This window comes from Kogia breviceps, chromosome X (assembly GCF_026419965.1).
Source record: "Kogia breviceps isolate mKogBre1 chromosome X, mKogBre1 haplotype 1, whole genome shotgun sequence".
Lineage (NCBI taxonomy): Eukaryota > Metazoa > Chordata > Mammalia > Artiodactyla > Physeteridae > Kogia > Kogia breviceps.
Genome location: NC_081330.1, coordinates 133,761,894 through 133,786,998, shown reverse-complemented (window position 1 = coordinate 133,786,998; position 25,105 = coordinate 133,761,894). Strand labels below are relative to the sequence as shown.

The 25,105-nt window shown below is 49.4% G+C and overlaps 2 long non-coding RNA genes across 2 annotated transcripts in view; both read left to right on the top strand.

Moving 5' to 3' along the window:
* The window catches only part of LOC136793403 (uncharacterized), a 341,429-nt gene that overhangs the window by 108,637 nt on the left and 207,687 nt on the right, over positions 1-25,105 (top strand). The window lies entirely within an intron of this gene.
* LOC131748563 (uncharacterized) overlaps positions 17,628-25,105 on the top strand; it is a 211,294-nt gene continuing 203,816 nt past the window's right edge. The window contains exon 1 of the long non-coding RNA XR_010838617.1: positions 17,628-17,903. This is a non-coding gene — a long non-coding RNA (uncharacterized lncRNA). The remainder of the gene's footprint in view (positions 17,904-25,105) is intronic.

Sequence of the window (25,105 nt, the reverse complement as noted above, 5' to 3'; positions counted from 1 at the left end):
GAATCGGCAGGCGGATTCTCAACCACTGCGCCACCAGGGAAGCCCCCGTTGACTTCTTAAGAGTCCTCCTGAGCTGAGGGCTCTGGGAGGGTCACGCTGTCTTCTTGGGGGTAGGAAGAGAAACAGGTATTGGAAAGGCCTTCTTCAGAAGATGATGGAAAGCCAGCGGCCGGTCCCAGACTGTGCTCCGCAGCGTCGGTCCAGCTCCGTGGCCTGGCGAGGGGCCGGGCGGACTCAGCAGGAAGGACCCTCCAGGGCGCCGGGAATCACCTGCTCTGGCTTCTTCCCACGTACCTCTCAGGACAGCCTGGAGCCTTGGAGGGAGACATCCTCCTGTTGCCACGGCGACGCCGGACCGCTTGGCGCAGGACCGGGATGCCTGTCTGCCAGCAGATGGCGCGGTTGGGCGGTTTAATGGACGTTGGCTCCACGGACCAGGCGAAGTCACCAACCAGAGGAGGCTGGGGTAGCCCTACACGGAGAAGACGCACCCATTCTATGCCTTCGCCCCCGAAAACGTTAGGTTTCCCGAAAACAGGTACCTTTTCATCATTTCCCCCGTGAAGGGCGATTACAGAGGCATCATTCTCCAGGGTCTAAGTAAGGGAGGGGACTCTGCCCCCCGCCTACACCCCGTCCCGTGGAGAGGCGCCCTGGGCCTGGGGGATAAAATGTACAGGAGCGCCGGCTGCATCTCTCGCAGCAGGGCCCTCGAGCCGTTGCCGGAAGCACTACCTCCTTCTGGAGGTTTTCTGCCCCAATAAAGAATTGGCGTGGTCAGCGGTGATATGGAAGCCCCCGGTCAGCTCGTTTAGAAGAAAAGCTGCTGAAACACATAGCACGGCATGAACCCTTTGGATTAAAAAAAAAAACAAAAACAGTTCTCGTACAAGGTTGCCGCAGAAAACGAAAACCCCTTCTCCTTCGTTTCTCTGAGGGGGCCGACGAGGTACGCTGAACTGATGAACGTTTCCCAAAGGACGTGTCTGCTGCTGCCTGGGCCACGGCAGTGCCTCCTGCATCCCGCACTTGGGGCTCCAAGTCTGCACAAAGTAGAACCCCTTTGTGTGCACGGGCCGAATGCATCCGTCCACGTAAGTGAACGGTTCCTTACAGCAGAAACTAACACGGCATTGCGAAGTAACTCTACTCCAATAGAAAGTCATTTAAAATATTTTAGAAAGGGACTTCCCTGGCGGCCCAGCGGTTTAGACTCCGGGCACCCAAGGCAGGGGGCTCGGGTTCGATCCCTGGTCAGGAAACTGGATCCCACACACCGCAGTGACGATTCCACCTGCTGCAAACTAAGACCCAGCGCGGCCATATAAATAAATAAATATTTTTTAAAGATTAAAAGAAAAATGTGCATTTCTGGTTCTTTTCACTCCTGCAGAACGACTGTGTCTATGGGAAAAGCCTTGAAGGGAAAGACGGTATTGAAGGGAGACGGTAGCAAGCACACCCCGAACGCTCCTCTTTTACAAAGCTTCCACGCCTAGGATCTCCTGGGACCCCTGGGGCGCAGTGTGCAGAAGTGGACTTGCCGCGCCTGTGCAAATGCACGCAGGGAGACGTTTACGAAGGAGCGGAGTCTGTCCTGCTGGGAACGACGAACCGGGGTGCGACTGTCACCCCCAAGCCCTGCCCCGTGGAGATGCTCGTGATGAAACTGCTGGAGATGGCTTACGGGGTCCTCCAGATCCACTGTGGTTCATCTCTGGGCTGCCCCGTGTCCATGTGACTGACACCTGCCCGGCTCTGTAACTGCCTGATTTCGGGGAGGGGGCGTCAGCCGATGGGTGAGAAGGGGCTGCTGCCTAGCACGTTTTTCCTGGGTTCTTCTCCCCAAACTGAGCAGCTCTTTCCCTTGGTCTTCGAGATCTGGGGCGGGGGGTGCATCCCCCTCCCTTGGGGACTCCCCTTGGCCGAGTCCACGCTGTAAGAATGTCTCATCTATGATCTCCAAGGTGCTGACCCCATACAGGAAGGAAGCAAGTAGCTTCCTCGGTGCCAGGCTGTACAAACGGATCTTATTCGGACGTTATCAGAATTTCAAAGGGCCATCCTCAGCTAGACAATACCTTGGCACCGTTTATTTTAAATTTTCTAATGTGATTCCTTAACAAATGTAAATCCGTATAGCAGGGTTTTTGTAAAAAAAATATTTATTTATGTATGTATTTATTTGGCTGTGCCGGGTCTCAGTTGTGGCACACGGGATCTTTAGTTGCAGCGTGCAGGATCTAGTTCCCCGACCGGGGATCGAACCCCGGGCTGCCTGCACTGGGAGAGCGGAGTCTTAACCGCTGGACCGCCAGGGATGTCCCTGTGCCATTTTAGATTCCATAGATAAGTGACATCATATGATATTTTTCTCCTTCTGACTGACTTCACCTAGTATGACAGTCTCTAGGTTCATCCACGTTGCTGCAAATGGCATGATTTCATTCTCGTTTATGGCTGAGTCATATTCCATTGTGTATATGTGCACCACACCTTCTTTGTCCATTCCTCTGTCGATGGATATTTAGGTTGCTTCCATGTCCCGGCTATATTGTGAATAGAGCCGCAGTGAACATTATTTTACTTTTTAGAATAATAAGTGATCTTCATGATGCCTATAGATGGACATGGCTACAAAATGGTTAGCTTTGGAAAAGCAGCAATTGCTTTAAAAATTTGTCATTAATAGTAAAACCATCCTCCAGACACCTGACCCGCCACCCAAGTCATTAAGCTACCAGCAAATCAAAACCTAATTAGTATAGGAGACTTCAGCTGGGAAAATAGATTCTAAAATTAATCATAAACAGCTTCACATCTCTCAGGATGGCTACCATCAAAAAAGACCCCAGAAAATAACAAGTGTTGGTGAGGAGGTAGAGAAACGTGAACACCTGTGCAGTGTTGGTGGGAATGTAAAATGGTGTGGCCGCTGCAGAGGACAGAAGGGAGGTTTCTCAAATAGTTAAACACCGAACTACCACAGGATGCAGCCTTTTGAGTATTTACCCAAGAGAACCGAGAGCAGGAACTCGGAGAGGTATTTGCACACCCACGTTCACTGCAGCGTTATTCACAACGGCCAAAATATGGACTGTAAACGTCCGTAAATGTAAATGTTCATGCATGGGTGATGGACACACAGAATGGAGTCCATCCACTCAGTGGAATATTACTCAGTCCTAAAAAAGGAGGGACATTCTGACGCAGGCCACAACGCGATGGACCTTGAGGACGTGAGGCTCCATGACACGAGGCAGCCTCAGAAGGAGAAATTGTGTAGGTTTCCAGTTATATGAGGTCCCTAGGGGAGTCAAATCCATATAGGCGGAGGGTAGGAGGGTGGGTGCCTGGCGCTGGGGAGTGGGTGCTTAACGGGGACAGTCTCAGTCTGGGCAGATGGAAGAGATCTGGAGACGGCGCTGGGGATGGTTGTACAACGCGAATATAGTCAAGACCACTGAGCTGTACACTTAAAAAAGGTCAAGTTGATGTTGTGTCTTTTTTCCATCGTTAAAACAAATCCCCTCTAAAGAACTGTAGGCACATTCCCCTCAGTGCAGACGGAATGACCCAGGCCGGAGAAGGGAGCTGCTGGCTTTGGAGGACGGGCAGGTAACCCGTGCAGACAGAGGACCGAGAACAGGGGACAGACAGTTCCACCCGCCCCCCCCCACCGGGAGCGGAAGCGAGGATTCCTGCTACCTGCCTTGGGGGAAGCAGCAGGAAGGTGGAAGGGTGGCATGGGGGTGGGTGACCCCGTCTGGCCCCTGGAGCTTCCCCTCCTTCGCAGGTGTGAGGTGGGCTCCAGCTGGGCGTACTTGCAGATGGGGGCAGGGAACGCACTCGTGGGGCAGGGCACACCCAGTCTCCTCCGTGCAGCCAGAGCACAGGGGGAGACAAGAGCCTGCGAACCACTGTCCCCCAAGGAGGCTGGCTCAGGGCCCCCAGGGGAGGGCACCTAGAGGGAGGAGCCGTCCCAGCAGTGGGGAAGGGGCCACAGACAAGGTAGCGGGGGTCGCTGAGCTGCCCTGAAGAGCTGAGCCCCTGCGAGAACTGAAAGCAGGTGACCCCACCCCACTAGGTGAGAGGAACCTGCACAGGTAGAGGTGGCGGGGAGTTGGAGGACACAGGTGTCCTATCCGGGAAGCCGCATCCCAGGTGGGAGTGAGCAGGTGTCCCGACGGACAGCAGGGGGCGCCCCTGCCTCAGCATCCCTGCCACCTGCTCGGTCGACCCGTCGTCTCTAGAAATTCATCACGGAGGGAAGGCTTCCAGGAGTGTTTGCAAGCAGGTGTCCCCTTGATGAGGCCTGCCGTGATGACAGCCTCCCCGTTCCCTTTAAGACGTCTGTGCTGAGACAGTACAACCCCAGGGAGCCAGGAGGATGCTTCCCTGTGTCCCTGCCCCTGTCTTTCCTTCCCTCTCCACTGAGCTGTTTACCTGAGATTTTCGGGCGTGACAATTTCCGGAGAATTCGTTCGCTGGCGTCGAGAATTGGGCCACAAAGTACAACACGGATTCCTTTTATTTCTTTTTCTTCTCTGATTGCTGTGGCTAGAACTTCCAAAACTCTGTTGAATAAGAGTGGTGAGAGTGGGCAACCTTGTCTTGTTCCTGATCTTAGTGGAAATGGTTTCAGTTTTTCACCGTCGAGAACGATGCTGGCTGTGGGTTTGTCATATATGGCCTTTATTATGTTGAGGATAGTTCCCTCTATGCCTACTTTCTGCAGGGTTTTTTTTTTTATCATAAATGGGTGTTGAATTTTGTCGAAAGCTTTCTCTGCATCTATTGAGATGATCATATGGTTTTTCTCCTTCAGTTTGTTGATATGGTGCATCATGTTGATTGATTCGCGTATACTGAAGCATCCTTGCATTCCTGGAATAAACCCCACTTGATCATGGTGTATGATTCTTTTAATGTGCTGTTGGATTCTCTTTGCTAGTATTTTGTTGAGGATTTTTGCATCTATGTTCATCAGTGATATTGGCCTGTAGTTTCCTTTTTTTGTGATATCTTTATCTGGTTTTGGTATCAGGGTGATGGTGGCCTCATAGAATGAGTTTGGGAGTTTTCCTTCCTCTGCAATTTTTTGGAAGAGTTTGAGAAGGATAGGTGTTAGCTCTTCTCTAAATGTTTGATAGAATTCGCCTGTGAAGCTTTCTGGTCCTGGACTTTTGTTTGTTGGAAGATTTTTAATGACAGTTTCAATTTCATTACTTGTGATTGGTGTGTTCACATTTTCTATTTCTTCCTGGTCCAGTCTAGGAAGGTTATACAAATACCGTATGCTAACACATATATATGGAATCTAAGAAAAAAAAAAAAGGTCATGAAGAACCTAGGGGTAAGACAGGAATAACGACACAGACCTACTGGAGAATGGACTTGAGGACACGGGGAGGGGTAAGGGTAAGCTGGGACGAAGTGAGAGAGTGGCTTGGACATATATACACCACCAAATGTAAAACAGAGAGCTAGTGGGAAGCAGCCGCATAGCACAGGGAGATCAGCTCGGTGCTCTGTGACCACCTAGAGGGGCGGGATACGGTGGGAGGGAGGGAGATGCAAGAGGGAGGAGTTATGGAGATATATGTATACGTATAGCTGATTCGCTTTGTTATACAGCAGAAACTAACACACCATTGTAAAGCAATTATACTCCAATAAAGATGTTAAAAAAATTTAAAACATACAATTACCATATGACTCAGCAATAGTAATAAAGACCTATGTTCATCAAAAATCTGCGGGGGGAAAAAAAAAAAGCGCAACACAGGAGCGTCTGTAGAGGGTGGAAAATGGGGTCGACTCCCTGGGTCGTTTTAGCGAATGTGATGGAAATCTGTCACCTGTGCCTTGGCCTCGCCGCTGCTTCTACCCTGCAGCCCTCTCCCTGGGCTTGGCGATGGTTAGATTTTCCATCACCGGACGTGTCATGGGAGGGCATCGGGACACCCTGGCCCGGCGGAATCCGCCTCGGGGATGCATCGCGACCCGTAGCGTGGGCTGGAAGGTGGCCCTCGTCGTACACAGAAGGAGGTTGCCCTGCGGGGGGGCCCCCTGCCCCCCCCAAGGGAAGAGACCCGAGCGGCTTTTCCAACGATGATGACCGTGCCACTTCAAGCACTTTGGCATCGCCGGAGAGCAGGCACAGCGGGCAACACCCGGGTGCCCCGGGCGGGAAGAGGCGCCTTCGCCACGGGGGGGATGTCCCGGCCTTTGCGCGGGGGGCACTGAGGGCCAAGCTGATGCAGTTCCCGAAGAAGGATGCCTGGTGGTGGCGCTCGGGGCGGTCGCTTTGCCGGGGATTCTGGGTCGGAAGTGGCTTCCCATCTACTCGTGTCTGACTTATGACTTCTAGTAATTGTCCAGCTGTTTTGCGTGGACACCGGACCAGTGTATGACTACATGTATTACTTCTGTAATTATCCAGCATCTGTTTATACCTGGTTCTAGAATATATAATCCAAGGATGGCGCCTGTCCGTAGAGATCTCCGGGTCTGTATTTATGACCCTGCGTGTGTGTCTACACTCGTGTGTGTCCGCGATGATAGGACTATATCCGTGTCTTTAATCCACGACCGACCACACTGCTCTCTCTGTATAATCTGAAAGCTTAGTCTGTGGTCTGTCTATAAGCATAGGCAACCTATGTGTTCTAAACACTTTGTTTTCTACAACGTTACAATTTATTCAAATACTTGGCATCTCTGTGCATTTTTTTTCCAACTACAGAGACACCTCATTTATTCCAGGTGGCCATGGAAAGAGGTATTCCACACGACTGAATTTAAAAAAAATTTTGAGTATAAATCTTCCTAAATTGGGTATGAATTTCCCCTACATTCGTCAATGGTGTTTGCCAATCGTGACTCAACTTTCTCTCTTCCTTTCTTTTTCTTCTTCCTTCCCGTCTCTCCCTGTTCTGTTTATTTCTGTCTTCTTGCTTTCTTGATTTGTTTTGGTTTTTAATAACACACGGATCAAAACGCCTGATATATTTCTTTATATTCTTTTCCATGGTTTATCACAGGATATTGAGTTGAGTTCCCCGGGCTCTGCGGTAGGACTTTGTTGTTGATCCACCCTGTATGTACTAGTTCGCGTCTGCGAACCCCAAACTCCCAGCGCTTCCCTCCACACCACACCCGCCTTGGCTACCACAAGTCTCTTCTCTAGGTCTGGCTAAACACGTATCGAGATATGTAATCTCAGGAAGCAATCTTCCCCCTTGGGTTCATAGAATTATTCTAATAATGATTAATAACATTTTTTCAAGTGCTAGCAGCCATATGGCACTTAGTCTGTGCGGGGCATCATCCTGCATGCTTTCCATATTTCATTCACTGTTTTCATTATCCACCTCCCCCCAAAGCAGGCATCCCTATCCTCACTTCGCAGATGGAGAAACCGAGGCATAGACTGTCACTGACTTGCTGGAAGTGAGAATCGGCGATGAGCTTGGAGCCTGAGGGTGCTTGGCGGTGGGGCTGGGGTCGGACGGTCATAGGGTGACCAGAAGTCACCCGATTGCTACGTGGAAGACGGATGATGTGTGGGCTGTTTTAAGGGACATGTCACGGTTCTTTGTTTTTCCAAATCAAGCCAGCCTGGGCTCTGTGTCCCCATTTGAGCTTAGGTGGAAGGGGGTAATGAAAGTCCTGTAGCGGGGATAACGGGGTCCTGCGGCTAAGACAGACAACTCCAGCTTTTATTTAAAGTCTACGGCCCCCAAACCTAAGGTCAAGTGTGTATGGAAAGGAGATGAAAGGCTGCGGAGAGAGGGATTCGGCTTCTGGTTCCCATGGAGTTGGTCCAGCATCAGAGGGCTTGTGAAGAGGTACTATGTAACCTCAGGGAACATTTTGGCCCTTTGGGTGGGAAAAAGCGCTAGTAGAAATGCTTTGTGGAAAGCGTGGTTTTCCAGGAAGGAAATAAACATCAGTGCTGCCCTGGAGAGACGATAAATGAGGTGTGGACACAAGGTCCACCCTCCCACCCCCCAATCTCAGAAAATCAGGTCCTCCTGGCTCATAACCTGGGGGGAAGCTAAGTCCCCCACTGCTTCTAGGTGGGATGGGTGAGGAGGGAGAGCCTCGGTGACATGTGGCCTCGGTGTAGACAGGAAGAAACATTTCCGGTGGGGAAGTCGTCTGGCGTGGTTGAAGTTATGGATGAGAGGGGGAGGCGAATTTGTAAGTGGGGAGAAGAGGAAAAAGAGCCTCAGACGGGACAGCTGACATAGCAATGGAGCCAGACATGCGGGAGCCCGGTGCAGGGCACGCCCACCCAGGCTGCCCGCTGACTGGCTCACCCGTGGCCCCCGGGGACAGGACATGCGGAGATGTCCAGGCCAGTTCTTGTATAACGTAGGCATCAGATACATTTCAGTTACTTAATGCAAGAAACTAAAAAACCGCTTTGAAAGCGCATGGTTTTTTTCTTTATAATTTAAAAGAAACATTGAGGATTATCAAGAAGAGTTAGGAAAAAGATAGTATGCTTAAAAATTGCACTTCTTGGTGATAACCACTAGTTATAATTGGTGTCTTTCTTTGCTAGGCACCAAATGTTTAAAAATAGACTGATCACGTCTGGTTACTATTCGTTGCGGAGCACAGGCTCTGAACGCGCAGGCTCAGCGGCCATGGCTCACGGGCCCAGCCGCTCCGCAGCATGTGGGATCTTTCTGGACCGGGGCACGAACCCCGTGTCCCCTGCATCGGCAGGCGGACTCTCAACCACTGCGCCACCAGGAAAGCCCGACCATGTGATTTTTGATGGCTGTGTAAATACATTGAATTGCTTCCCTTTTGGTAGGACATTTAGGTCATTTCTGACTTTTTTTCACTGTAAATAACCTATGAATGTCCTCACTCATTGAATCATTGATGGATTGATTGATTCATTCAGTAGACGGGTTCCAAGCCAGAGCCCAGGCGGGGCCCCAGGAGGCGATGTGGGACCCTCAGGTATGGTTCCCGGGGGTGATTCAGGGCTTAGACTTTTCATCCCATAGGCAGAGGATAAATCCTACAGAGTGTGCTGGTCCCAGAAAGCCACCGACAGTGACACTGGTTTGATCCATATGGGGTTGAGAAATAACTCCAAAATACTGATTTCCGACTCAGATCTGAGGACCCAAGACTCATGTATGTGGACAAACTTCCACCCAGAAAGACTGTGCAAGTCAAGTCGGACGGACCATTCCACCGAAGAGTCCATATGAGTCTTTATGACACGTGAAGTCTCATTTGCATTTCTGCCATAACTGAGTTAACTTTTTACGGGATTATCGGCCCCAGGTATCTTTTTCCTCAGATGAATTCCCAGTTCCTTGACTTTGCTTTGGCTTCCGTTGGATGCGTTGGCCTCTTCGGCTTAATTGGTCCTGTGAAAAGAATCAACTCCCTTTCGGCTTTTATCGCTTTTTATGCTTTTTGAAGTAGAAGGTGACAGGTCATTTGTATGATGATAAACGTGACGCTGCTTATTCTAAGAACCTTGGGAAACCAGGAGGTTTTGTAAAAATAATAGGATTTGGATCCCTTCCGCCCAGAACACACTCCTGATGCCTTTTTTGTGAGATTCTTTCATCACCCCCGTGTGGCTTGTTCGTGCCGACGCTGGCTTTGGGGTTAAGTGCTGCCTCCCGAGAGGGGGTCCTCTCCCCATGCCAGCTGAGTAGGGCTGCCCGCCTGACCCCCATGCCCCCGTCCCCTCCTCTTTATCTGCGTCATTTAGGCCCCGGCCTACATGCAGCCTTGCTGGACTTTTCCCTGTCGCGTACCGGAGACCATGCTGCACAAAGAGGAAACCACAGGGGCTTCCCTGGTGGCGCAGTGGTTAAGAATCCGCCTGCCAATGCAGGGGAACACGGGTTCGAGCCCCGGTCCGGGAAGATCCCACATGCCGCGGAGCAACTAAGCCCGTGCGCCACAACTACTGAAGCCTGCGCTCTAGAGCCCGTGAGCTACAACTACTGAAGCCCACGTGCCACGACTACTGAAGCCTGTGCGCCTAGAGCCCGTGCTCTGCAACAGAAGCCACCGCTCGCCGCAACTAGAGAAAGCCCGCGTGCAGCAGTGAAGACCCAACGCAGCCAAGAATAAAGAAAGAAAGAAAGAAATTAATTAATTAAAAAAGAAAAAAAAGAAAGCGGAAGCCACAGCCTTGGACCACGGGCTGCTGCTAGCAGTCACCTTTCCCCAGGTGTGTTTTCACGTGCAGAGACACCACACTCCCATCCCGGCTGCGCACCTCCCGAGCTGATCTCCACACAGAGCGCTTGGGACTCCGGAAACCGTCCAAATTGTGCCTGGAGGAGACTGCCTGGACATGACAGCCAGGTCCCCAGGGCCGCCTGAGAGCAGAGTCTCCGTTGACAAGAAACGAGGCTCTCACGGAAATAACACAAGTGGCTTCAAACAGCAAATTGAAGACAGTTCCTGTGGAAAACATCAGGATGTAGAGGAAGGAAGAAAGGATCAGAAAAGCGTCAGTTACCCTCCACGCAGGGCTAATTACTGTGTGTTTTTGAGGCACTTTACCTATTGATAAATACTTGAAGGAGGGTGGGTTTCAGCTGGAAAAATATGAGTCCTGGCCTGCGTGCAAAGCGTGATGATTTTTTGTTTGTACAAAAAGCCCGTTTGCCTGCCTTGCCCGTTTCCGATCAGTTTGTAATTTGCCACTTAAGGTTTTTTTTAAACCTTTTTAAAAATAATTATTTAATTAATTAATTTATTTATGGCTGCGTCGGGTCTTCGTTGCTGCGCGCGGGCTTTCTCTAGTTGCGGCGATCGGGGGCTACTCTTCGTTGCGGTGCACGGGCTTCTCATTGCGGTGGCTTCTCTTGTTGCAGAGCACGGGCTCTAGGCGCGCAGGCTTCAGTAGGTGTGGCACGTGGGCTCAGTAGTTGTGGCTCCCGGGCTCTAGAGCGCAGGCTCAGTAGCTGTGGCGCACGGGCTTTGTTGCTCCGCGGCATGTGGCATCTTCCCAGGCCAGGGCTCGAACCCGTGTTCCCTGCATTGACAGGCGGATTCTTAACCACTGCGCCACCAGGGAAGTCCCTAACTTATTTTAAAAAAGTTTTTATTGGAGTATACTTGATTTACAGTGTTGTGTTAGTTTTAGGTGTACAGCAAATTGAATCAGTTATACATATACATGTATTCACTCTTTTTTAAGGTTCTTTTCCCCTCTAGGTCATTACAGAGCATTGAGTAGAGTTCTCCATGCTATACAGTAGGTTCTTATTAGTTATCTGTGTTATATACAGTCATGTGTATATGTTAATGCTAATCTCCCAGTTTATCCCTCCCACTTAAGTGTTTTTGATTTGATGGCAAAGCAAATCATCCAATGTCTTTACCGTGTCCACCTCTGTCCATTATGTTTAGAAAGGCTTTCCTTTATAAAAGTATAAACGTAGCTTCCAATCTCTTTTTTAGTACAGTATTTTATTTTTTAACAGTTAAAAATGTGTGGGATTAACTGTGTGGAATCGATGGGGGGGTGCATTCTAGGAATCTACCTCTTTGATTTATTGAAATGGGCCGTTCAAAAAAAAAGAAAGCAAAAGCAAAGAAGAAGAAAAAGAAAAAATACCCTGGCGTGAAAGTGCAAGAAGGAGCAAAGGTGAAGGGGTCTCCAAATAATGATGCAGAGGAAAAGCAGCCAGAACCCCCAAGAACACACGGTTTCTAGGAAAATGTAAATGTCTGGAATTCCCATGCTTAGAAAGTTCTAAACGATGCAGTCAATGCCACAGTGACGGGAAGCAGGTCAGTGGCTGCCTGGGGCTGGGGTGGGGGCTGGCAGGGTGGAGGAGGGAATTCGGGGAGCCATGCTCAGGGCATCTTCTTGCTCGGCCCTTGTGGGTCATCCCCTGGGGGACGGCCACGTGGGGTCCACGGAGGGCAGGTCCTGCGCTTTTCAAAGGCCGTGACATTCGCTGACCGTGCAGGGCCAGAGGAAAGGGGAGGAGAAGGTCGTGTATGTCTAACTGAGCAGGAGGGCCGGCAGGCTGTGTGTGATCCCCCCCGCGGGCTCCGTTGGCAACCCTGGATTCCCCACGGCCTGTGTTTCCCGCCTCCTCAGCCGTGGCTTCTGCTGCCCGTGGCTCACGCCCCCCATGTTCGTTTTCAGCAACTTTAACGGGGCTTCCCGAGCAGGCGAGGCCGGACCAGGTGAGCCCCGGCTTCCCCGTGAGACGTCGCGCAGCCCAGCGTCCCAGCCGCACCGGGGGGCGCCCTCGGCCCTCGCTTCCTGCTTTGCATTAAGCCACGAATCCACGCCGCCCACTTCCGGCGTGGCTGCGCCCCTGAGCTTTCCGTTCTGCTCCTCGCTCTTCTCCTGGCCTTTCCGCGCCCGGGTTGTAAACCGTCTTCCTCCCGAACTCGGCCACCCTCTTCCAGTTTCACTTTCCCACCCACCTCTGCGTTTTCCCGGACGAGCCGGGCATGCGCAGCCTTGCAGGTGCCGGATGTCGTTGGTACCAAGTCTGGGAAAGACTGAGAGAAAAGGATGTTTTGAAAATTCATGGTGGTAGGACTTCCTCAGAGCAGTTTTAACGGCTGACATCTGGGGCTGGGTGACCCTCTGATGCGGGGCGTCCTGGGCCCTGTGGGCTGTGGCTCGGCTTCCCTGGTCTCCACCCGCCACGTGCCAGCAGCACCCTCTCCCCCCGGTGCGACACCAAAAACGTCTCCGGACATTGTCACATGTCCCCTGGGGGCAAAGTCATCCCTGGTTTAGAACCACAGCCGTAGACAGATAAATAGGTGGATGGATGAGTAGATAGATAGATAGATTGATAGATACATTGATAGATAGATTGATAGATAGATACATTGATAGATAGATAGATTGATAGATAGATAGATAGATACATTGATAGATTGATAGATTGATAGATAGATAAATACATTGATAGCTAGATAGATTGATAGCTAGCTAGCTAGATAGATTGATACATTGATAGATAGATAGATACATTGATAGATAGATAGATTGATAGCTAGATTGATAGATACATACATTGATAGATAGATACATTGATATCTAGATAGATAGATTGATAGATACATTGATAGATAGATAGATACATTGATTGATAGATTGATAGCTAGCTAGCTAGCTACATAGATAGATAGATTGATAGCTAGCTAGATAGATAGATTGATAGATACATTGATAGATAGATAGATAGATTGATAGATACATAGATAGATAGATAGATTGATAGATACATTGATAGCTAGATAGATAGATTGATAGCTAGCTAGCTAGCTAGATAGATACCTTGATAGATTGATACATTGATAGCTAGCTAGATAGATTGATAGATACATTGATAGATAGATAGATAGATACATTGATAGCTAGCTAGCTAGATAGATAGATACATTGATAGCTAGATAGATAGCTAGATAGCTAGATACATTGATAGCTAGATAGATAGATAGTCTCTCATGCTAGACAGGGTGTCTCAGCCTCAGCACGACTGACATCTGGGGCTGGATGGCCCTCTGCTGTGGGGCGTGCTGTGCCCTGTGGGATGCGGAGCGGCATCCCTGGTCTCCATCCGCCACAAGCCAGTAGGATCCTCCCCAAAGTTGTAACAACCAAAAATGTCCCCAGACATCGTCAAGTGTCCCTCTGGGTGGCCAAGTCATCCCCAGTTATGAACCACTGAGATAGGTAAGTATGTAGGTAGATAGATATGGATAGATATATGGATAGATATATGGATAAATGGGTGGGGAGAGAGAGAGGTGATGGATGGATGGATAGATATATAGATACATAGACATGGATGGATGGATAGATAGATTATATATAGACAGAGGATATATGGGTAGACAAGACAGGATGCATGGATAGATGGATAGATAGATACATGAGAGGATAGATAGATAGGCTGATAGATAGATATGATAGATAGATAGAGTCTCTCATGTTAGGTCAGGATTTCTCAGCCTCAGCACTACTGACATCTGGGGCTGGAGGACCCTCTGATGCGGGGCGTCCCGGGCCCTGTGGGCTGTGGAGCAGCTTCCCTGGTCTCCACCCGCCAGGTGCCAGGAGCTCCCTCCCCAGTGGTGAAAACCAAAAATGTCCACAGACGTTGCCAGGTGTCCCCTGGGGGCAGAGTCTCAGTGTTTGAGCGCTACTATATTCAGTTAAAATTCCCTGGCGACAACATTTCACACATGTGGTCACAACTCGTTGCTTGAGGACTTCAGTGCACCCTGTGCGACTCCACGGGGACAGGACCCTGCAAGCTTGCACCTGGTTCCCCCCAGGATCCAGCCCACACAGCTTTCCCTTTGCTCTGTATCCGTTCATGGGACTAAACCATGACCACGAGTTCCACCTTGTCATGAGTCTGAGTCCTTCGAGACAGTTGTCAATCCTGGGGCGTCTTGGGAACCTTGACGCAGCGTCCAAACTCATATCCAGTCCCTGGTTTACAGAGGAGACTGGATGGTCCAGACGACCTTCCCCAGGCGAGGGAGGCAATGATGGGGTGGAGGAGACCCCCTGCTTCCACCTGTGTTGGTTCATGAGCCCCCCAGTGCAACTCAGTGCTTCCTGTTCTCCCACATGCTTATTTCCAGAGCAGACACTTCTCGTCAAACTGTTTCTTTTGTGACCGCATATGTGCTCTTTCAGTTTTTTTCCCCACAATTTTTAACCTTTGGAGTCTGCATATTTCATTTTCTTCTCCTTCGCTGTTTCTGTTTGAACGATCCCATCCAGGCTGCTATTTTTACCCCTGAATAAGCAAGGTTATTTATATACGGAGATGCTGAGGCATCTTATTTGGAAAAGGAAATCTATTACCTCCGACCTAGGTTTGGGAATTTACAAAAATAAGCAGAAAATGAGTATCTCGCCGTACCTGCTTATACGGAGGTTTCGTGCAGTCACGAGCCTGTCACGTCCAGGAAGGTATAAATTCAGGGGCAGGTGTGTTTCTGAGGTTAATTTCCATTCTGGGTTGTGCATCCTGTGTGCTGGCCGTTTGGGTTGCTGTGGACCACCGAAATTCATGGATTGATTATGTGGTTACAATATGGCAATACTAGCATGTCCTGGGTTCAGTGGGGGTCCCCCCAAACGTGCTCACATCCTTATCTCCAGAACCTGTGAATGTGACCGTGTTTGGAAACAGGGTGTCTGCACATGGGATGAATTGAAGGGTCTCAAGTTGACATCTTCCTGGATTATCCGGTTTGGGGTCACCAGGGGTAACTATCGTCTTCACCTCAATCTTGCCTACAAACCTGGGTTAGATTTCAGAAACATCCGAGGACAAAGCGGTAGGAGCAGGATTGTTTACATCAGATGTGCTTTATTTAGCGGGAAGAAGACCCTCCGCTCCCGTATGAACACCAGCCACTCAAGATGGTCCCAATTCACCTGCAAACGCGACCCCTTGGTTATGGGGATTCTAAGCAGTGAAGTAAATAGGAAGGGACCCCAAGAGCTGACCCTAAAGGTCTTTGTTTCCCTAGGCTGCATTTCCCCGAGGGAAAGGAGAATGATTTCTTTTGAATTCTGCATGTTGATATAGTGGGGGTGGGTCCCTGCGAGGAAAACGGGTTCGCATCAAAGTGCCCAGATGAAACGGCTTCTTTCCTTTTGATGGGGATTTATTACCGGCAGGCGTTTGGGACAGCCACACGGAGAGAGGAACGACAGAGGTTTCCTCAGCTTCCTGCCAGCTTGGGACGATGTCTGTACGGGGGGCTCGCAGATTCCGTCGAGACAGGAGGGTGTGAGCGCCCTGACCTCGCCTTGCAGGCTCATGCTTCCAGGAAGAGCCCCAGAGCCACGAGCCCTCTCCTGGCTGGCTTTGCAGAGAGACCTGGAGGGTCCACTCTGTTTCTCCCCCTGCAGGCGGGTATCGCTGCTGCTGACCAGCTGTGATGGTTAATTCTATGTGTCAGCTTAGCTTTATAGGTCACAGGGGCCCAGCTACCTGTCTTCTCTGCATCCACACATCCCTTTGGTTCTGTTTCTCTGGAGAGCCCTACGGATACAGCTGGGGAAAGGACCTGGGAAAGAAGACAGGGCTGTTTGTGGATGGGCTGGGAATCAGGACGCAGGGCGCGTCCGTCAGGAGTGGGGTGAGGGGTGGGGTTGCTGTCCTGGGCAGAGCTGGTTCCAGGATGAGGACGGAATGGCAGGTGGGGCCCTGGGCCGAGCGGGGTCGGTAGGAGGAGGGAGGGGAGCCGGGGGTCAGGGAATGGGCAGGGGCCTGGGGGATTGGGAGACGTGAGGGGTCACAGGTCAGGTGCTGCGTGGGGGAGGAGAGAGGGGCCGTCCTTACTCGGAGGAGCGGCGGCACGGAGCCCAGAGGCTGCGGCTCCCGGAGTCCACACCCCCTACAAGCTGGGCACCAACGGCGCAACCTTCACCACCGCCGTGCTCACGTCCCGGGCATCGCGTGAGGGACCAGGAAGTGCTTCGGGTGACGCCACCTTTCTTCCCCAGTTTTTGAACCCTATGCCGCGTCTTGCCGAAACCCCATAGAGTCTGTTATAGAAAATTATGCATCGGGGTCTCAAATAACATTTTTGCTTCTCCATTGTGCATGATATGGTAACTGCAAATTGTATAAGATTCATGGAAACATAAATGTAATGTATGATTTGTATATAAATTATATACATATAAGTATATAAAATATAATATTCATTGTATTCTTATACTGTTATAGGTTGCACTCTATAACATATATTATACTATATACAGTGATATATATTATTACCTTATATATTGTACTGCATATGATTATACGTATTATACTGTATATATCGTATGGCAATCATATTATATATTATGATATATTTATATTATATTAATTATATTATAATATATATATATAAATTACATATAAATTGACTATATATTGTAACAATTATATACATGGAAATAATATATATTAATATCTTATTAATATAATCATAATGTATAATCAATATGTATAATATTAAATGTATAATATACATTTAATACATTTTATATTATATAAGGAATTAAATTAAATATATAGCATGAATATTAATTAATATATATTAAAATACAAATATACCATATTATTTATAGCCATATAATCATATACCTATTGTATATTATAATAATCATCTTTAATCACCTATAATTATAGATATATAGGTATAATTCCATATGATTATAACATACAGGTAACACTTTATCTGTTTATATATAATATATATCATATAGTTTATAAATGTATATAATGTGTACAATCTACATATAATTATATTGTATATGTGTGTCTCGTATATTGTAATTTTTGTATAGTTAAAAATAATCATATATAAAATTATATATAAATCATACTATGCGGTATAATATTCTACGTATAAGGACACTTATTATTGGATTTAGGGCGCATCCTAATGCAGGGTGATCTCCGGGTTCCGGGCGCAGAGCTCCCGAAACCCTAGGAGCTTCCTGAGCGACGCAGGCCCTCGGAACGAGCCCCGCCGCGCCTGCGTCTGCGCTGAGGCGCAGCCCCGGGAGGGGCGGGCCGGTTGCCCCGAGGAACCAACCACGTGACGAGAGGGCGGGCCCGTTCAGCCCCGCCCCAGACGCCGCGGAGCGCAGAGGGGGCGGGGCTCGAGCGGCTCCCGAGGCGCAGCGCTCTCGACAGTCGTGCCTGGCGGCCGCCCCGGACCCACACACTCTACGGAGAGGGGTTCCGAGAGCTTCCGGGTTGGGGAACCCGTCCGCACGTGGGGAGAGTGACGCCCGCCAGACTCCACGGAGACAGAAGCTGCCGCGCTCGGGGCCCTCCCGGGCCTCGCCCTCCACCGCTCTCTCTGGCTGTTCGTCCCTTCCTGATAAACGGGTGAGTCAGCCACGTGTTGCCTGAGTTCGCCGAGGAGGGCGTCACGGGGACCCTCCGTGTGTAGCCTTGTCGGACACAAGTGCGGGCGAGCTGGGGACCCAGTCCCTGCGCTGGGGGTTGACGTGGGGGCCGTCCCGGGGGCCCGAGTCTTTGCCCCGTGCGGCCTGCGCGCACCCGGGCTCCTATCAGAGTTGAATTGGGGTGGAGGGCAGGGCGCCCAGCTGGTGTCCCAGGAGAACTGGAGACTTGCTCGGTGCGGAAAACCCACACGTTGGGTGTCGGAAGTGCTGTGAGTAGACGGTTTTCTTGGAAGAATTGAAGTTTTTAAATTTACGCCTTTGGAGCAAACGCCTCCTCCTGGCTGGCCTCTCTTGCCTCTCCTGTAAGCCATTCTCTGTCTAGTCGGAGAATTCTCTAAAATACCAATTAGATCATGTCTGTACCTGCACCGCCGCCCACCCCCGTGGTTTTCCGAGGCTGTTAGCATAAAGGGCAAAGTCTTTCACCTGCCCTGCTGCCCGAGGAGGGGCAGCTGGTGGAGGGTGGTCCCTGATGTAATGAACATGCTTTGAGGCCGGTGGAAATGGTCTCCCACGGTGTACGTCTCGGGCTTTATACTCTGTGTTCTGTTGCTTCAGGACCTTCAAAATGTTTTCTTATTACTTATGTTTGACGTAGAAAAGAGATTAAAATATTTTGGGGCTAAACGTTTTGCCCTACCACCTAAGAGAGGACCCGTTGAGTTTTGCAGGCAGACCCTCACAGCATCTGTAAATACGTGGTTGTGACCGATGCCCTTGTTTGTCAAGACAAGTGTGTCTCTGAAATTTAATGTTGCATTTCTTGATTCTCACACAAGTACAGTAACATGGGTGCTTTGCTTTCTTTGCACCGAAAATTGGTTTCCTGGGGTCGTTGTCATAAATGACCGCACATCAGGTGCGTTAAAACCACAGGAATTCATCCTCCTTCAGTCCTGGAGACCAGACGTATGAGGTCAGGGTGTCCCAGGGCCGCGGTCCCTCCAGAGGCTCCAGGGGAGGGTCCTTCCCGCCTCTTCCTGCTTCTGGGGGCTCCAAGCGTCCCTGGGCTTGTGGCCGCCTCCCTCCCGTCTCTGCCTCTGTCTTCCCGGGGCTTCTCCTCTGTGTCTGTGTCTCTCCTCTTCTGTCTCTTAGAAGGACCCTGTCATTGGATGTAGGGCCACCCTCCTCCAGGAGGACCTCATCTCAGACACTTCACTTCATCTCATCTGCAGAGACCCCGTTTCCTAATAAGGTCCCATGTTGAGGTCCCAGGCTAGGATGTCAACTTAACACATTGGCAGTGGGACACAATCCCACCAAGAACGCCCTCCAGGAAGCAACATGTGACACACCTTTTATCTGGTGAATTTCCACGATTTCCACGCTCGGCGTGAGTTAAAGCACGTGCACACTTTGATCCCTAAAGCCTTGGCTCTCCCTGTAAGGGAGTAGAGAGTATTTACGCACTTTCTGAGGTGCAGGTGAGACCCTCTCCCATTTCAAATGGCCAGCTCCTCGCACCAAACACTGCAATTGGACATGTTCTGGGTAAAATCCATCGGGGATGGATTGAGGAAGCTCCCCTCGTCTGGAAGGGTCTGCCTTTGAGAAGCAGCCCGTGCACCCTCGCCGGGACGCGGGCCCTCTTAACCACCAGCGTTGGGGGCACGTGGACCCTGGAAAAAAGGGGCACGTTGGTCGCAGAAGACTCTGGGCGTGTTCCTGGTGAAGCCAACGCCTTGTGCATTGGAGGAATCGAGAAAAAGCGGGGGGTAGGGGGTGTCCTGGGACTCTGGTCCTGGAGATTTCTTGGGCGCCCAGGAGAAACTCAGGACCAGGTGCTGTTCTTCACACACCTCATTCGGCATCTTACATCTTTTTTCGTACGCCTCTTTGGGGAGGCTCTCCGTTTCTCCTGTAGTAGGGAAGCAGTGAGGGCGTCTTGGGATTCGAGGCCGGTCTGTTTCACTTCCTTACTTCGGTGTTGCCTGGAATTTGCTCAGCCTCAGAGGAGCCGTGTCATATTTTCTAGTTAGCTCGCAAGCTTTCCTTCCAGCGGACACGGCGGTGGACCTGCTGTGTGCACGGTGCTGTCATGGCCCCCGGAGCACCAGGAAACTCAGGGATACGTTTTCTTCCCATGTGATGAAGTCGCTGTCGGGGGTGGGGATGCCGAGTGGCCTTGTCACCTGCACGTCACCCCAGACGGCAGGGAGACTCCAGGCTTCTGAGCAAATCCTCATCCTCTTTGAGGGATGAGGTCCTCCTACTTTGTCGGAAAGCCTGTGTGGTCCCTCATGCTGTGTGTGTGTGTGTGTGCGTGCATGGGTGTATTCAGGTTTATGTGTGTCTGCATATGTGCACACGTGTCTGTGTTTTTGTGTGTGTCTAGCTGTGTCTATATAAGTTTACATGTATGTGCATCTTTGCCCCGCATCTGTGTGTGTCTCTGCGATTGTATGTCTGTGTGAGCCTGTTTATTCCTGCCTCTGTGTGTCTGTGTGTGTACGCCTATGTGCCTCTATATTTATTCCTGCGTCTGTGTGCATCTTTTTTTGTCCTGCACCTGTGTGTGTCTTTGCTTATGTACCTGTGTGTCTGTATTTATTCCTGCAGCCGTGTGTCTGTGTGTGTGTCTCTTGTGTCCGCGCGTGTCCCTGTGAGCTCCCCCCGAGGCCTCTCACTGCAGGCTCTTATCCCCCCGCACCCCATGTGGCTGTGTTCCCTGGGCCGGTTCAGGGAATGAGGACACCTGTGGCTGATGCGGCTGAGATTCAACATTCTCTGGGATTCACCATCCTACCATTCTCGCTAGGATGCCGAGAGTAAAACGTCTCACCTCCTAGGAGAGCAGGAGGCCCGTAACGCATGCCATAGGGCCACGCGCCCACAAACCAGCACCGTGCACGGTGTTGCTGGGGACGCAGGGCTCAGTCTCGGGGGGCGGTTGGGGGCAACAGGGTTTATGAGGCCCTAAAGCCGCCAGGGCCCCATGCTTTGCATGGTTTTGATCGCACTGTGGCCACCCCCTCGTCCCCAAGGACTTTATTCTCATGCACGAGGATTAGCCGCAGAGTGTCGTAAACTGGAGACCGTGCCTGTCTGGCAGAGGAGTTTTATCCTGTTGGTGAATAGACCTGGGCCTGAGCAGAGCCTTGGGATCCTGAGTTAAAACATGAACCACACACTTGTTCTGTTTCTTCTCTGCTAAAAGCACGATTCCATTTTTTGGTACAAATGCGCATTGATTAAACGTGAGTCTCACCAGGCGTTGAACTAAAACCCGTGAACGTGTTGTGGAAACCTACAACCTGCATGTCTTTATAAAAATGTCCGTGATCTGAAAGCTGGAATGAAATGATTTATTCGTCCGTCGCTGTGATGGATTCTTTCTGGGGGACTCACGGCGAACCGTCAGAGTTGTGATAGTGATTCTTTGTGATAATGACTCGTTGGGTAATTGTTTTATCCTCTGGCTTTTGGCTCCTTGTGGGTAGACGGGGGACTGTTCTTGAATGATCGTCAAGGTCAACTGGCAGCTAGAAGCTGGTCGCTGTATAACCAATTCACCGAAAGAAGTATGTCTAAGTCAGAACATCAGAACTCTATTGCTCCGCAGAATTCAGTGAAAGAAGGTCGAGTTCTGAGGGTGTTCACTTATTTTTGACTAGAGAGGATTTTTTAAAAATTGAAGTGCAGTTGTTTTACAGTGTTTTGTTCATTTCAGTTATATAGCAAAGTGATTCAGTTATACATATGTACATATATATATATATTCTGTTTGTGTGTGTGTGTGTGTGTGTGTGTGTGTGTGTGTGCGCGTGTGCTAGGCGGGCCTCTCACTGTTGTGGCCTCTCCCGTTGCGGAGCACAGGCTCTGGACGCGCAGGTGCAGCGGCCACGGCTCACGGGCCCAGCCGCTCCGCGGCACGTGGGATCCTCCCGGACCGGGGCATGAACCCACGTCCCCTGCATCGGCAGGCGGACTCTCAACCGCTGCGCCACCAGGGAAGCCCTATATATATTCTTTGTTACATTTTTTCCATTATAGGTTATTACAAAATATTGGGTATTGTTCCCTGTGCTCTACAGTAGGTCCTTTTTGTTAATCTATTTTACATATAGTAGTTTGTATCTGTTAATCCCAAACTCCTAGTTTATCCCTCCCGGCCTTTCCCCATTGGTAACCATAAGTTTGTGTTCTATGTCTGTGAGCCTCTTCCTGTTCTGTAAATAAGTTCATTTGTGTCATATTTTAGATTCCACAAATAAGTTATATCATATAATATTTGCCTTTCTCCTTGTTGCTTTTGCATCCTGTATATAATAGTTTGCATCTGCTGACCCCAAACTCCCAGTCCATCCCTCCCCCCTCCCCCTTGGCAACCACATGTCTGTTCTGTGTATTTGTGAGTCTTTTTTTTGTAACTAAGTTCATTTGACTTGTATTTTAGGTTCGACGTATGAGTGATATCATACAGTATTGGTTTTTCTCTGACTTAACTTCACTTAGTATGATAATCTCTAGGTGCATCCATGTTGCTGCAAATGGCATTATTTCATTCTTTTTTATGGCTGAATAGTATTCCGTTGTGTGTGTGTGTGTGTGTGTGTGTGTGTGTGTGCGCGCGTGTGTGTGTGTACCACAAGAGATGGGTTCTTTTTTCGGTTTAATATGGATTGATTGGGACACCATTTCATCGTAGGGTCCTTGGAGGCTGGTAGGGCCACCAAGGAGGGCGAGGTAGTAGATGCCAGGGCTCCAGGAGCCCTTTCCCTGGAGCCACATGGGGTGGAGGACAGGGGGCTTCCAAGGTGGGCCCCCGGGGGGCGCTGCCCCGTCGGGGAGTGTCCAGTGTGTCCCTCTCTGGCCTGGGTTCCAGACACCGTCCCGAGGGTGGAGGCCGGCAGACGGCCGCTGTGGGTTGTCCCCACGCCCTGTGCCCCTTGGGCGTGGCAAGAGTTTCCCAGAGGGTCCGTCTGGTGCATCCATCTGGTCGACCCAGCCCTGCCATCCCTGGTTCACTGGTTCAACTTGACCTCTGCTGGGGGGCTTTGAGGACTTGGGAAAGAGCTGATACTACCCATTTGTAGCCCTCAAATACCACTTTGTAAGCTTAGACCCATGGGTGATTCCACCCTGTTGCCTGAGATAAAGAAGCTAGGACACCCTGGTTCTCCCACTCAGGACCAGAGGCCCAGGGGTGAGGGGCTCCTGCCTTGATCCAAAATGCTCTTATTTTATGCGATGTTTGTATTTATTCTGATTTTTAAAAATCTTTCACTAGACATTATTTATCTTGCTTTCTGGTTGTTTTGTTTTGTTTTGTTTTGGTGTCATCTTCAGTTTTCTGCCTGAGGGCAGTGCCTTGCTCTCCTCACCCTAATCCTGACCCTGCTTAGCAGCGAGCTTTTTTCATTGTTTACCTGTGCAAACGGGATGCAGATACCCTCATTCTGGGGCGTTCGTGAGTTATGTGCCCAGCAGAGCATCCGGCCACAAAATAAATTCAAGTATCGATGTTACCCTTTAGGGCAACTAGGAATAATACCAGCACAGGGAAAGATGAGAGCGCGGGGGTCTGTGGAGCCCTGGGCAGGAAGGGGACCGTCAGTCAGTCACTCAGATGCAACGCGCAGAAACAAAATCTTCTGATGTCTTGATCTGCCCCCTTTGCCATTGTTTTTAAAAAATTGTTTTAATTGAAGTGTAGTTGATTTACAATATTATGTTACTTTCAGGTGTACAGCGAAGTGATTCAGTTATATCTACATATATATATATATATGTGTATTTTTTCCAGATTCTTTTCCCTTATAGGTTATGACGTGTGGGGTAGAGGTGAGATTTTCAGATGTTGCAGGTGCTGATGGAAATGTATCTACATCAGGTCTCTTCACTTCACATTTCTGTTTAATGAAGTATTCCATTCCTTTCTTGGTGTGGGCCAAGGGGTGTTTTTGGAAGCCTCCCGGAGAGGGAAACAGAAACTCTCCCTCTGTTCCTCTTACTTCTGGTGGGAGGGACCAAGTGAATTAAGGACCTTTGTTCTTTATTTTAAAATTTAATTTAATTATTAAAAAAAGTTTTAAAACTTTTTTTATTGAAGTGTAGTTGATGTACAATGTTGTGTTAGTTTCAGGTGTACAGCAAAGTGATTTTATATATGTGTTATATATATAATATGTATATTATTTATATATCCTTTTTCAGATTGTTTTCCATTATAGGTTATTACAAGATATTGAATATAATTCTGTTCTACAGTAGGTCCTTGTTGTTTATCTGTTTTATATACAGTCGTGTGTGTCTGTTAATCCGAAACTCCTAATTTATCCCTCCCCCACTTCCCCTTAGGTAACCATAAGTTTGCTTTTTATGTCTGTGAGTCTATTTGTGTTTTGTAAATAAGTTCACTTGTGTCATTTTTTAGATTCCACATATAAGTGATGTCATAGGGTATTTGTCTTTCTCTGTCTGGCTTACGTCTCTTAGTATGATCATCTCTAGGTCCATCCATGGTGCTGCAAATGGCATTATTTCATCATTCTTTTTCATGGCTGCGTAGTATTCCATTGTATATATGTACCACATCTTCTTTATCCATTCCTCTGCCGATAGATGTTAGGTGCTTCCATGTCTTGGCTGTCATGAATAGTGCTGCTATGAACATTGGGGTGCATGGATCTTTTTGAATTAGAGTTTTGTTCGGGTATATGCCCAGGAGTGGGATTGCTGGATTATATGGTCAGCTTTCTCTTTCTTGGTTGAATTAATGGTGGAGCCTTCAAAACTAAAGTAAGCGCATCTTTTGCTATGCACTGCTTCCTAATGCCTTTTTTTTGGGGGGGGGCACAGGTGGGGGCCAGTTCATGAAATGTTCTGCCTTTTCAGTGCATTCCTCCTCATCATCTTTCCCTTGGCTTCCTTCCCCTCCCCTCCCCCCTTTCTGATGTAGCCACTTCACTCACCTTCTCCAGTCTCCACTCTTAGGACCCAGAGTCTGATGTTCTGGATTTCATGGAATTGCATATGCATGTGTCTCTGCAATTTTGCATCTGATTTCAAAGTGTAGGGAGTACTTTGTAAAGAGCCCAGATGGTGTAAGTGCTGTGTGCTCGATATGGGATCTGCTTCCTGAGTGCCTGGGTCTCTGTTCTGTGGTCCCACTGAGAAACG